Here is a 15,718-nt window from a genome sequence, read left to right as displayed (position 1 = left end):
AAGGCGCGCGCCACCACGTCTAGCCCCGCCCCCCCACACCCCCCACACACAGTCTAGCCCCGCCCCCACCCCCCCCCACACAGTCTAGCCCCACCCCCCCACAGTCTAGCCCCGCCCCCCCACCCCCCCCACACAGTCTAGCCCCGCCCCACCCCCCCCACACAGTCTAGCCCCGCCCCCTACCCCCCCCACACACAGTCTAGCCCCGCCCCCCACCCCCCCACACTCAGTCTAGCCCCGCCCCCCTACCCCCCACACACAGTCTAGCCCCGCCCCCTACCCCCCCCCACACACAGTCTAGCCCCGCCCCTCACCCCCCACACACAGTCTAGCCCCGCCCCCACACCCCCACACACTCAGTCTAGCCCCGCCCCCTACCCCCACACACAGTCTAGCCCCGCCCCCTACCCCCCACACACAGTCTAGCCCGCCCCCCTCCCCCCCACACAGTCTAGCCCCGCCCCCTCCCCCCCCCACACACAGTCTAGCCCCGCCCCTACCCCCCCACACACAGCTAGCCCCGCCCCCTCCCCACCCCCACACACAGTCTAGCCCCGCCCCCTCTCCCCCCCCCACACACAGTCTAGCCCCGCCCCCTCCCCCCCCCACACACAGTCTAGCCCCGCCCCCCTACCCCCCCCCCACACACAGTCTAGCCCCGCCCCCTACCCCCCCCACACACAGTCTAGCCCCGCCCCCTCCCCCCCCCCCACACACAGTCTAGCCCCGCCCCCTACCCCCCACACACACAGTCTAGCCCCGCCCCCTCCCCCCCCCACACACAGTCTAGCCCCGCCCCCTCCCCCCCCCACACACAGTCTAGCCCCGCCCCCTCCCCCCCCCCACACACAGTCTAGCCCCGCCCCCTCCCCCCCACACACAGTCTAGCCCCGCCCCCTACCCCCCACACACACAGTCTAGCCCCGCCCCCACCCCCCCCCCCCCACACACAGTCTAGCCCCGCCCCCTCCCCCCCCCACACCACAGTCTAGCCCCGCCCCCTACCCCCCACACACAGTCTAGCCCCGCCCCCTCCCCCCCCCACACACAGTCTAGCCCCGCCCATCTGGTAATTTAAACAAATTACACAAATCACGTGGTGGTGCTGCTGCTGCTGCTGCGATGAAAGTGGTGCACAAGCACAATTAACAGCACAACGACAACTGTGCGTGTGGCCTTCAAAATGAAACTATATAATAGGCGACGTTTCTAGCAATCATCCTATAGCACACACAAAGGCATCTTACGCATTGGGGAGCAGCGTCTCTTCTTCATAGTGTGTGCATGTTTACGCATCTCACCGTCTGTGGCAGTCGTTCTTCTTCTGAGCCTGGGGTGCGAGACATTGGCCAGATTTGTTGAGAAGGTAAATCATCGAAAACACAAAATTAAGCACGGGCACATAAGTTACAACTTCCTTTGTTTCATTAAACCTGTGTATTTATCAAGGCCGTAATTATTGTATATATTGGGGGACATCCCCCCCCCAATATTCAAATGTGCTCAAAATGCCCCCCCCCCCCCTCTCCCAATATATTGTTATAAAATGTATTTTTGTTTAAATGATTGTGGTTATGGTTGTATCTTAATTTTAGAACTTTCGTGACTGCAGTAAATGATTATTTGGTTCTTTCGGTTAAGTCTAAAGATAAAATAATAAATTATTTAATTTAATTTATTATTTTATCTTTAGACGTGACTTAACCGAAAGAACCAAATAATCGTTATGGTTGTACTTGATTAATCCCTCATCTCTGCCATTACATACAATGAAACAAGAAAAGGTAAAAAGAAAACAACAGAGCAATGTAATACAATACACTATTAGACATTATTGTAAAAAAAGCCCATCCTATGTGTTAGTGAATTTTTAAAATATTTTAGGCACGATATTCGTTTTCAAATTTAGATTTTTTTCTGGGGGGGGGGGACCACCAGACCCCCTGGAAGATTTGGTCCCCCCCCCCCCCAATGTTGACTCCATGGCTACGGCCTTGGTATCTATTAACATATCGATTTAAAGCTTTCGTGACTGCAGGGATTCGTCTTCTTGGTTCTTTCGGTAAAGTCACGTAGAAGGGAAGTAATAAAATAATAAAAATAAAACATAATAAAACAATTCTCACGACGTTTCGGCCACAACGCAAGCAGCCGTCCTCAGGTGAAAACCAGGTCCGTCGAGGCGACAGAGTCTGAATGAAACAGCACACGGGCTTGGAGCATATATATAAGCTGGGCGCATTGACAAAGGATTTTGCATATCAACAGGAATTTAGCATATTTATGGGAAATGCAGGAATGTGATTAGTACTGCATATGCATGTGCATTATGCAGAATTAACAGCATCAAAGGGAGCTGCAGTTGCTGCTGCTGCTGCAGTTGCTGCTGCTGCTGCACTTGCTGCTGCTGCTGCACTTGCTGCTGCTGCTGCACTTGCTGCTGCTGCTGCACTTGCTGCTGCTGCTGCACTTGCTGCTGCTGCTGCACTTGCTGCTGCTGCTGCACTTGCTGCTGCTGCTGCAGTTGCTGCCTTATCCATTTTAATATAACACTATGTATTATTCTACCCACCCTAATGTGTATCATACTGCTATATGTTTACTACACCATACATTACTCTGCACACTGCACCATGCCAGTGAGTGGAACGCGGTCTGAAAGTCACCGTTAACGTGAACACAATCAGTTAAGATCCGAAATGGTTTATTACGTCCTTCCAATGATTGCTAAGCCAGAATCCATCTTCTCGGTTGAAATTGTCTCTGTGTTTGTATATGTGGATCGCCTCATGAACGAATCTCTCACTTTTGTCATCTGGCCACATGGCCGGCCTGCTCTAGACCAATTTCTCGACCACATCAATTCCATACACCCAGCCATCAGATTCACCATGGAAGTCGAAAATGATGGCAAGCTACCCTTTTTGGATGTCCTAATCAAAAGGAGACCTGATGGTTCAATGAGCCACTCTGTCTACAGGAAAGCCACCCACACGGATGCTTATCTAAAACCGGATTCCCACCACCATCCATCCCAGAAGAATTCCCTCATCAAGACTCTATATCATAGAGCCCAATGCATCTCCGACCATGAACACATTTCCAGTGAACTCAAACACGTACGCCAAGCTCTTAAGGCTAATGGTTACTCCGACTACACAATCCGCAAAGCCATCACTCCAACCATCAAGAAGGATCCTGTTGAGGAGCCTTTCAAGACCATCACCTTACCCTACATTGCTGGGGTCACAAAAAAGATCTCCAAAATCCTGATTAAACACAAGATCCAGGTCCGATTCAACACAGTACATAAAATCCGTGATCTGGTCCCGTCTGTAAAAGATGTGGTTCCAGACATACAGTACCCTGGCGTCTACAAACTAAGTTGCCTCTGTGGTAGCAGTTACATTGGAGAAACCAAACGACATGTCTCGGACCGCATCCGTGAACATAAGGCAGACCTGAAACACGGTAGGACAAACACCTCAGCCGTGGCAGATCACTGTTACAATTCAGTGGGCTCACATGACATTGACTTCTCCAAGACAGAGGTTCTCTGCAAGCCATCTGGCTATCATGAGAGATTCGTTCATGAGGCGATCCACATATACAAACACAGAGACAATTTCAACCGAGAAGATGGATTCTGGCTTAGCAATCATTGGAAGGACGTAATAAACCATTTCGGATCTTAACTGATTGTGTTCACGTTAACGGTGACTTTCAGACCGCGTTCCACTCACTGGCATGGTGCAGTGTGCAGAGTAATGTATGGTGTCGTAATTGTATAGTAAACATATAGCAGTATGATACACATTAGGGTGGGTAGAATAATACATAGTGTTATATTAAAATGGATAAGGCAGCAACTGCAGCAGCAGCAGCAAGTGCAGCAGCAGCAGCAAGTGCAGCAGCAGCAGAAACTGCAGCAGCAGCAGCAAGTGCAGCAGCAGCAGCAACTGCAGCAGCAGCAACTGCAGCAGCAGCAGTAACTGCAGCAGCAGCAGCAAGTGCAGCAGCAGCAGCAAGTGCAGCAGCAGCAGAAACTGCAGCAGCAGCAGAAACTGCAGCAGCAGCAGAAACTGCAGCAGCAGCAGCAACTGCTGCAGCAGCAGTAACTGCAGCTCCCTTTGATGCTGTTAATCCTGCATAATGCACATGCATATGCAGTACTAATCACATTCCTGCATTTCCCATAAATATGCTAAATTCCTGTTGATATGCAAATTCCTTTGTCAATGCGCCCAGCTTATATATATGCTCCAAGCCCGTGTGCTGTTTCATTCAGACTCTGTCGCCTCGACGGACCTGGTTTTCACCTGAGGACGGCTGCTTGCGTTGTGGCCGAAACGTCGTGAGAATTGTTTTATTATGTTTTATTTTTATTATTTTATTACTTCCCTTCTACGTGACTTTACCGAAAGAACCAAGAAGATCTATTAACAGAATTACATTTTTTTTCGATGGAGAACCAAAAGGGATGCAAGGCTGCAGTAAAGGTTATAAGGACCACCGCCCTATGGCGGTCTCACGTGGTATTCTGCCCCTCCCACAACGCTCCCAGCCCCTCCCACAACGCTCCCAGCCCTCCCACACGCTCCAGCCCCCACAACGCTCCCAGCCCCTCCCACAACGCTCCCAGCCCCTCCCACAACGCTCCCAGCCCCTCCCACAACGCTACAGCCCCTCCCACAACGCTACCAGCTCCTCCCACAATACTACCAGCCCCTCCCACAACACTACCAGCCCCTCCCACAACGCTACCAGCTCCTCCCACAACGCTACCAGCCCCTCCCACAACGCTCCCAGCCCCTCCCACAACGCTACCAGCTCCTCCCACAACGCTCCCAGCCCCTCCCACAACGCTCCCAGCCCCTCCCACAACGCTACCAGCCCCTCCCACAACGCTCCCAGCCCCTCCCACAACGCTACCAGCCCCTCCCACAATACTACCAGCCCCTCCCACAACACTACCAGCCCCTCCCACAACGCTACCAGCTCCTCCCACAATACTACCAGCCCCTCCCACAATACTACCAGCCCCTCCCACAACGCTACCAGCTCCTCCACAACACTACCAGCCCCTCCACAACACTACCAGCCCTCCCACAACACTACCAGCTCCTCCCACAACGCTACCAGCTCCTCCCACAACACTACCAGCCCCTCCCACAACACTACCAGCTCCTCCCACAACGCTACCAGCTCCTCCCACAACACTACCAGCCCCCTCCCACAACACTACCAGCTCCTCCCACAACGCTACCAGCTCCTCCCACAACACTACCAGCCCCTCCCACAACACTACCAGCCCCTCCCACAACGCTCCCAGCCCCTCCCACAACACTACCAGCCCCTCCCACAACGCTACCAGCCCCTCCCACAACACTACCAGCTCCTCCCACAACGCTACCAGCTCCTCCCACAACACTACCAGCCCCTCCACAACGCTACCAGCCCCTCCCACAACGCTACCAGCCCCTCCCACAACGCTACCAGCCACTCCCACAACGCTACCAGCCCCTCCCACAACGCTACCAGCCCCTCCCACAACGCTCCCAGCCCCTCCCACAACGCTACCCAGCTCCTCCCACAACACTACCAGCCCCTCCCACAACGCTAACCAGCCCCTCCCACAACACTACCAGCCCCTCCCACAACGCTCCAGCCCCTCCCCACAACACTACCAGCCCCTCCCACAACGCTACCAGCCCCCTCCCACAACGCTACCAGCCCCCTCCCACAACGCTACCAGCCCCTCCCACAACACTACCAGCCCCTCCCACAACGCTCCCAGCCCCTCCCACAACGCTACCAGCTCCTCCACAACACTACCAGCTCCTCCCAAACACTACCAGCCCTCCCACAACGCTACCAGCTCCTCCCCACAACACTACCAGCCCCTCCACAACACTACCAGCCTCTCCCACAACGCTCCCAGCCCCTCCACAACGCTCCCAGCCCCTCCCACAACGCTACCAGCCCCTCCCACAACGCTACCAGCCCCTCCCACAACGCTACCAGCTCCTCCCACAATACTACCAGCCCCTCCCACAACACTACCAGCCCCTCCCACAACACTACCAGCTCCTCCCAAACGCTACCAGCTCCTCCCACAACACTACAGCCCCTCACAACACTACCAGCTCCTCCCACAACGCTACCAGCTCCTCCCACAACACTACCAGCCCCTCCCACAACACTACCAGCTCCTCCCCACAACGCTACCAGCTCCTCCCACAACACTACCAGCCCCTCCCACAACGCTACCAGCTCCTCCACAACACTACCAGCCCCTCCCACAACAATACCAGCCCTCCCACAACACTACCAGCCCCTCCCACAAACGCTCCCAGCCCCTCCCACAACACTACCAGCCCTCCCACAACGCTACCAGCCCCTCCACAACACTACCAGCCCCTCCCACAACGCTCCCAGCCCTCCCACAACACTACCAGCCCCTCCCACAACGCTACCAGCCCCTCCCACAACACTACCAGCTCCTCCCACAACGCTACCAGCTCCTCCCACAACACTACCAGCCCCTCACCACAACGCTACCAGCTCCTCCCACCACACTACCAGCTCCTCCCACCAACGCTGCCAGCCCCTCCCACAACGCTGCCAGCCCCTCCCACAAACACTACCAGCTCCTCCCACAACACTACCAGCTCCTCCCACAACACTACCAGCCCCTCCCACAACGCTACCAGCCCCTCCCACAACGCTGCCAGCTCCTCCCACAACGCTACCAGCTCCTCCCACAACGCTACCAGCTCCTCCCACAACGCTACCAGCTCCTCCCACAACGCTACCAGCTCCTCCCACAACGCTACCAGCTCCTCCCACTGCCTGACGTCACCAGCGAGGCACGCGTCAGTCCACGTCTCCTGCACGCCACTCAGCCAGCGGGCAGGTCCCACCTGGCGCTACCGGTCACGCCTGGCCCAGGTGAGCCCCCCCCCCATACTCCACTGACCCCCCCCCTCCCCCTTTGTCTACCGAGGCCCCTCCCCCTGGCATTTTTATTTTTTCATCAGCCGAATGCAAAATGAAATTGGTCGGTGGGTCAAAAGGTCAGGCGACCAGCAACAAACAGCACCACCACAGTTGTGACAGGTGAGAGTTTCTAGATTTGAAGTTTTCGTGACTGCAAGGATTCATACTCTGGTTCTTTCGGTAAAGTCGCGTAGGTAGAAAATAAAAATAAAAATGTGTCCATCTTCTCGGTTGAGGTTGTGGCTATGTTGATATATCTGGATGGCCTTCCCACTTCAGCAAAAAAAAAATTCTTGCTGTGGTTTTCTCACCTGATGATGATTGCTTGTGTTGCAATCGAAACGTCGTGATTTCATTTAATTTATTTTTTATTTCTATTTTTTTTACCTCCGTGACTTTACCGAAAGAACCAAACAGTAGGTGAGAGTTGAACGCGTTCCTTAAAAATCGAGCAAGATTGTTATGAGAGCTTGGAAATGAGCTTATTGGCTTTGGTCGGGAAATCAACTTCCGATTCTGATTAACAAGAGACGGTGGTGGAGCAGTGCAATGGATAGAGGCAGACAGAGAGGTGCTTGTGACGTGCAGTGTGGTGGAGTGGGTGGGTGAGATAGTCATCTCGGTCAGTCGACCCGTGGCACTTGCTGGGTCTACCCCGTGACCTCCTACCAGCGGGCGTTCGACACTTCACGTGGCCTCAAGGTGCACTTGGCCTGGCACAAGCGTCGTGGTGACGTCACCGCCACTTAGTGGCGAATGGCGGTTTTTGTTGTTGTTGGGTGAGATATTGAGTGGGTGACTGAGCGAGCGGATGAGTGGGTGCGTGAATGGGTGAGATGGGTGAGTGTGTTGTTATGACGACAAATACTGTTGGCGAGTAGCACCCTATGAAAGTCGGAGGAGGTGGGTGGCCAACACCACGCCTGGTCGCCTCTGTCTCCCACATCTCACGAGGTACTCAACGAGGGCTGAGTCGACCAGGACCAGTTCAGATATTAGCCACTGACCTTCCGGACATATGTGAAAAGAGCTTTATAGCGCATCGGATTCCTCGAGTTAAAATAAATATTCTGATTCTGACAGTGAGCGGGAATCGAACTCGGGTAGTTGGATTCGTAGCGCGATGCGCTAACCACTGCGCCACCGCTCCCAAAGACAGACGCACGCACACACACACACGTGTCCCCTGCACAGCATAGCTCACACTCGGTCCAAGCGGCGTGAAGCGCTTCAAGCGATCTTTCTGTACAATCTCAGGCATGCGACTCACTCAGAGACCTCGAGGGGACGCGGGGGATACGTGGGCCCTGAATGGGCCTTCGTGAAGACAGCCTGACGCGGAGCCACGGACACCAGGAGTGGGCCATAATTCATTCATTCATAGAACAGGGGACACGTGGGCTCTGAGTGGGTCCTAATTAATTAATTAATTCGTATAACAGGGGACATGTGTGAATCAAGTGGACCATAAATTTCGATTTAAAGCTTTCGTGACTGCAGGCATTCATCTTCTTGGTTCTTTCGGTAAAGTCACGTAGAAGGGAAGTAATACAATAATAAAAATAGAACATAAAAAAATAATTCTCACGACGTTTCGGCCACAAACGCAAGCAGCCGTCCTCAGGTGAAGAATGAAAGCTTGGTGGTGTTTCATTCTTCACCTGAGGACGGCTGCTTGCGTTGTGGCCGAAACGTCGTGAAAATTATTTTATTATGTTTTATTTTTATTATTTTATTACTTTCTACGTCACTTTACCAGGAAGAAACAAAAAGTGGACCATAATTAATGCATAGGATGAGGGGACACGGAACCACCTAGGACCCTAAGTGGGCCCTGATTCATTAACCCACAGGAGGGGACACAGAGACACGTGGGCGCTGATTGGGATTCTCATTCGTTCAGGGTGACGAGAGCATGTGACATCAGGTGCCTAAATGGGTCCTCATTAATCAATTCATAAAAATTGATTAATGAGACACGTGGCTCCTCGTTCATTCGGGGGGGGGGGAGAAAAAAACGTGAAACATCGCGATAAATATACCCTGAAGGGGCCCTCATTCATTCACAGCACAGGGGGCATCATGGGACCCGAATCGGTCCTCATTCACTCACAGGGCAAGGAGACCCTGGAATACATGGGGCCCTAACCGGGATCATCAGTCATTGATTCACTCAGAGAGGAAAAGGGGACACGGGGACACGTTGGCCCTGAGTGGGACCCTCATTCATTGAGGGTGTAGAGGACAAGGGGGGGGGACACAGGGTAAGTGGGGGGGGAGGAAAGGAACGATACGGTGGGGGGGGGTGGGTCAGCGGGGGACAGGAACACTGAGGACGGGTGGTGGCGTGGTCGTCATGGGGGGTGGGAGTGGGGTTATCGGGGGTCGTGTGATGGTGGGGGGGGGGGTGATGGGGGGGGTGATGGGTGGGGGGGAGACAGGCGCGGGGCAGTCGGAGTCGGTCCGCGTGGCCTCGGTGTCAGCTGAGCGCCTCGTCACGTGAGCGGCGTCCCAGCGATTGTGCAATTGCGCACGCGGTGCTCCCACGTGGCGCGTGACGATGAGTGGGGGGGCATTGGACGAACGGGTGGTGGTGGTGGTGGGGGGAGATGGCTGCGTCAGGCACAATGAGCATTGGTGCAGGGGACAGTGGGGGCAGTGAGGGGGGCAGTGGGGGGGGGGGGCAGTGGGGGGGGGGACACGGGGAGTTGAGACTCTGGGACAGGAGGGATGGGCCAAGGAAGGTGGACAAAAATGTTGGAAACGGCGGAGGTAATTCGATCCGTGCCCTGCATCTCCATGGACACCATCGTGGGCCGGCAGTTCCTCTGAGTTGAGATCCAAGTGGAGCGGAGCTGGTTACGGTTCCACCGCGTCCCCACCAAATTTACTCGCGCTGCACGCGCCCGATGATTGTTCAACGCGTCCCACGCGACGCGCCTAGCAATTGGCGCTATCCGCCGTTCGTACAGCCGATTCAAATGCATATATTGAGATATCGGTGTGCGCGTGTGAGTTGCGAAACCTTGTAGGGAAGTCAACGATTACTTGGAGCCCCCCTTTAAAAAAGGTTGCCTCCCCCACATCACCCCGCCCCCCACCGCCCCGAAGGCGTGAACCCCCCCAAGGGGACACAGGCCCAGCGAGACACGGCCGACGATGCAGACGACGTCACCAATCCCAACACGTCACCTCCCGTCCAGCGGCACACGTGGGTACGGAGGTGACACTTATTCCTCCCCCCCCCGCGCCCACGTATTTCCGCGTTATCCAATTACCTACTCGCCGAGCAATCGAACCGATAATTGGTTGGGTAATCGATCGGATTGCAGCGCAGCTGTACACTGGAGCCGAGGGCGTTTTTGCAGGAAATCTTCAAAACTATCTTTTTGGTTCTTTCGGTAAAGTCACGTAGAAGGGAAGTAATAAAATAATAAAAATAAAACATAATAAAATAATTCTCACGACGTTTCGGCCACAACGCAAGTAGCCGTCCTCAGGTGAAAACCAGGTCTGTCGAGGCGACAGCGTCGTGAGAATTATTTTATTACGTTTTATTTTTATTATTGTATTACTTCCCTTCTACGTGACTTTACCGAAAGAACCAAGAATATGAATCCCTGCAGTCACGAAAGCTTTAAATCGAAATCTTCAAAACTACTTTCTGTGTTTAGTTCGTTGTCCTCCCCTCAACCTCCGATTAGCAACGGATGGCTACGCCCGGTGCGAAAGATGTTCAACGTACGTACAATAACCCTAACTCTGGCCAGCTAGGCTCCATGCTATCTATCCCCCGTGGCTACCTTGCACACAGTGATAACAACTACAGCAGCTTGCACGTCCTTCAGGTCTGACCGTCTGTCCCTCCAGCCATCCAGCCAGTCAGCCAGCAAAACGTTTGTTCTTATTTTTCGATTTAAAGCTGTCTTTCCGACAGCCCTGTTCTTCACCTGAGGACGGCTGCTTGCGTTGTGGCCGAAACGTCGTGAGAATTGCATTTTATTACGTTTTTTATTTTATTATTTTATATTTCCACCATTCAGACGCTGTCTTTCCGACAGCCCTGTTCTTCACCTGAGGACCGCTGCTTGCGTTGTGGCCGAAACGTTGTGAGAATTGTATTTTATTACGTTTTATTTTTATTATTTTATTATTTCCCACATTCAGACGTTGTCTTTCCGACAGACCTGTTCTTCACCTGAGGACGGCTGCTTGCGTTGTGGCCGAAAGTCGTGAGAATTGCATTTTATAATGTTTTATTTTTATTATTTTATTATTTCTCTTCTACGTGACTTCACCGAAAGAACCAAGAAGATTTGTTCTTATTAGTAGTAATAATACTATTGTAAAATCAAACTGTATTGTGCTCGTTCCGTGACCCCACAGTTCGGCCGGTCGGTTCGCGTCCCAACACATGGTTTCATGACACACGACCTTGGCAAAAAGACGCGTCGACCGCAGTGTTGAATGTGATGCTTATGCATAATGTAGGGCCACACGTGACGCAAGCGTCAATGTAGGGGTACGCGTGACGCACGTGTAAACCACTCAATCATCAACCACTCTGGTCTATTCTTGCGCGTGATGGCAGCAGCGGTCTGTACAGGATCTCGATGTAAATGTGGAGGTGCTGCTGCTGCTGGCACGGCGAGAGGGCTTCAGCAGAGAGAGAGAGTTCGTGTGGTGCTGCTGTTCCTCCTCCTCCTGCTCCGTTGAAGGGGTGCAGACCACAGTGGGGTTACTGTGTGGGCTGTAGTGTGGGTGGCATGGCCACATTGTGGCTTGTGTCTTTAATGTATCTCTATGGGTCTCTATGAGTCTCTATGTATCTCTGTGAGTCTCTATGGGTTTACTGTGTGGCCTGTAGTGTGGGTGGCATGGCCACATTGTGGCTTGCGTCTTTAATGTGTCTCTATGTATCTCTATGAGTCTCTGTGACTCTCTATGTATCTCTGTGAGTCTCTGTGAGTCTCTATGTATCTATGTGAGTCTCTATGTATCTCTGTGAGTCTCTATGTGTCTCTGTGAGTCTCTATGTATCTCTGTGAGTCTCTATGTATCTCTGTGAGTCTCTGTGAGTCTCTATGTATCTATGTGAGTCTCTATGTATCTCTGTGAGTCTCTATGTGTCTCTGTGAGTCTCTATGTATCTCTGTGAGTCTCTATGTATCTCTATGAGTCTCTGCGAGTCTCTGTATCTCTATGCATCTCTATGAGTCTCTGTGAGTCTGTATGGGTTTACTGTGTGGTCCACAGTGTGGGTGGCATGGCCAAAGTCGCACCATTGTGACTTGTGTCTTCGACGTATCTCTATGGGTCTCTATGTAACTCTGTATCTGTGTGTGCCTCCATGGTACATATCTCTGTGGGTCTCGATGAGTTCCTATGGGTCTGAATGTATCTCTGTATATCTCTATGTATCTATGAGTTTACAATATGGTTCGTAGTTGTATGAGTAAACACTGGATTTACATTATCAGACCTCCTTTACCAGTGGCAAAATATAGTGATAGGGTTTTTACCCTTTCAACTGGTACAAAAACTGACACCTTTATACAAGTACCAGTTGAAAGGGTAAAAAACTATCACTATATTTTGCCACTGGTAAAGGAGGTCTCATAGTGTAAATGCTTACCCGAGCTCTCAATACTCTGATAGTGCACTGTTTTTGAGTTGTACGCCTTTTGGCGTCATCTGGTCCAACACCAATGGAGACTAGGCTCTAAGGAAAGCTGTCTTGGATGTGGACCAATCAACTTCAAGGACAGTGCATACCATTATCAGAGTTGTTTTTTTTGTTTGCATTTTGACTGCTTGTGTTGTGGTTATTGCAAACATGATGCCTTGTATAAAGGTGTCAGTTTTTGTACCAGTTGAAAGGGTAAAAACCTATCACTATAAAGCACTGGAGTTATGCACTTTTAAATCTAGATTGAAACCATTTCTTTAGAATTGTTTTTTTGTGTTTAGTTTGTAGTTCTTCCCTGCACCTCCGATCAGCAACGGTTGGCTGCGTACGGCGCGAAAGAAGTTCTACGCGCATACATAATTTGAGTTGCATCACTTCACCTATATACTGATGACAGGAGATGCAGACCAGCTGAGATCATCGCCGGGTTACAAATTGCCATCGTTCAAACGTCCTCAAATACCTGGAACTCGCACGGAGAAAAAAAAAATCCCCGGTTTAACAAAGAAAACCGGTTAACTTCGGGTTTTTTTTAAGAAAACCGGTTATTACCGCTTTTCTTCAAGCCGGTTTTCGGCACAGATACGCAATGTCGACAGGACAAGAAACGCGGCACGTGTTCCGGATTTTTTGTTTGTTTGTTGCACCGAGATACAAAGACGGCTGCCGCTACGCAACTGAGGAGCAGAGCGATGGGCCAATGGACCCCTCATCCGGAGAACTCCGGTTCGATTCCCTGTTCCGAGTCTCGACGGTTCCTGCTTTACCGGTTTTATTTTTTTTTGACTGATAAACGAGGGCAAATGCACCACGCCGTGACGTGAGTTTGTACTTTCGCGCGTGATTCTGAGTAAGCGAAACAATTTGTCTTCTTGGTTCTTTCGGTAAAGTCACGTAGAAGGGAAATAATAAAATGATACAAAATAAAACGTTAAATAAATTGCGATTTAAAGCTTTCGTGACTGCAGAGATTCATCTTCTTGGTTCTTTCGGTAAAGTCACGTAGAATGGAAATAATAAAATAAAACATTGTAAATTACTCTTATTACATTATTATTTCCATTCTACGTGACTGTTACCGAAAGAACCAAGAAGATAATAAAATAAAATAATTCTCACGACGTTTCGGCCACAACGCAAGCAGCCGTCCTCAAGTGAAGAACAGGTTTGTCGGAAAGACAGCGTTTTATTTTTATTGTTTTATTATTTCCCTTCTACGTGGCTTTACCGAAAGAACCAAGAAGATGAATCCCTGCAGTCACGAAAGCTTTAAATACAATTATTTTATTATGTTTTATTTTTATCATTTTATTATTTCCCTTCTACGTGGCTTTACCGAAAGAACCAAGGAGATGAATCCCTGCAGTCACGAAAGCTTTAAATACAATTATTTTATTATGTTTTATTTTTATCATTTTATTATTTCCCTTCTACGTGACTTTACCGAAAGAACCAAGAAGATGAATCCCTGCAGTCACGAAAGCTTTAAATATAATAATTTTAATATGTTTATTTTTATTATTTTATTATTTCCCTTCTACGTGACTTTACCGAAAGAACCAAGAAGATGAATCCCTGCAGTCACGAAAGCTTTAAATATAATAATTTAATATGTTTTATTTTATTATTTTATTATTTCCCTTCTACGTGACTTTACCGAAAGAACCAAGAAGATGAATCCCTGCAGTCACGAAAGCTTTAAATATAATTATTTTATTATGTTTTATTTTATTTATTTTATTATTTCCCTTCTACGTGACTTTACCGAAAGAACCAAGAAGATGAATCCCTGCAGTCACGAAAGCTTTACATCGAAACGAAACAATGTGTCTTTAATTTTTATCCGGGTAAGGCCTCACTAAGTTACGCAGCTCTTTTTCAGAAGCGATCTGGCTCTCACAAATGACAGCTCAACGAAGCGGGCTTATCGTCGTCATCATCATCATGTCGAAATGTATTGCAGTAGCCAAACACTCTAAACGCGTGAAGTCGATTCTAAATGTGGAGAGAAAAAACCGGAGGACCCGGAGAAAAATCAACGCAATCACTGGGAGAGAGACACGCAAACTCCAAATATACAGCAGGCGTCGTAAGGGTTGTTATCGAACCCACGACCCCCTGTAGACCAAGCGAGGTAGTCAACATCTCCTAGCCGCCGTGATGATGATGATGATGAGAGACACGCAAACTCCAAATATACAGCAGGCGTCGTCAGGGTCGTTGTCGAACCCACGACGCCTGTAGACCAGGCGAGGTAGTCAACATCTCCTAGCCACCGTGATGATGATGATGAGAGACACGCAAACTCCAAATATACAGCAGGCGTCGTCAGGTCGTTGTCGAATCCACGACGCCCTGTAGGACTAGGCGAGGAAGTTAACATCTCATAGCCACCGTGGTGATGATGCTGAGAGACACGCAAACTCCAAATATACAGCAGGCGTCGTCAGGGTCGTTATCGAACCCACGACCTCCTGTGTACCAGGCGAGGAAGTTAACATCTCACCACAGAGAGAGAGAGAGACACGCAAATTAAAATATACAGCAGGCGTCAGGGTCGGGATCGAACCCACAACCTCCTGCATGCTCGGCAAGGCAATTAACGCCTCGCTACCGCGGGTGTCTAGAAGTCTGCATTAGCAAGCGTTAGATTGGCAAGAGATGCACGCACGCGTGTGTCTTCGTGTGTTGTTGTGTGTGTGCACTGTACAATGTGGGGAGTGGTGGTGCAGTGGTTAGCGCGCTGCACTCGAAATCCGGCACAAAGCCGAGTTCACGAATTATTTCTCCACGACCAACTTCAGTACAGTATCTGAACCGGCCCTAGGCCTCTCCCCTAGGTTGACCCAGCCTTAAAAATAACTACCTGGTGCGGTATGTAAACATCAGCACTGGGGAGATAAAGGTGGCCGGGTATAGTGGCTGCCCCCCCCCCCAATCGCCCCCTCGTGTGCCTTTCGACCTGAATAGGTGCTACTCCCTAACAGCACTTGCCCCGAACAGCCTGTTAAAGGCTACCTGGGGGATCTT

The sequence above is a fragment of the Lethenteron reissneri genome, chromosome 4 (genome assembly GCF_015708825.2).
Source record: "Lethenteron reissneri isolate LAM-NWPU_2019-01 chromosome 4, ASM1570882v1, whole genome shotgun sequence".
In the NCBI taxonomy this organism is placed as follows: domain Eukaryota; kingdom Metazoa; phylum Chordata; class Hyperoartia; order Petromyzontiformes; family Petromyzontidae; genus Lethenteron; species Lethenteron reissneri.
Note: the sequence above shows the minus strand (reverse complement) of the source record.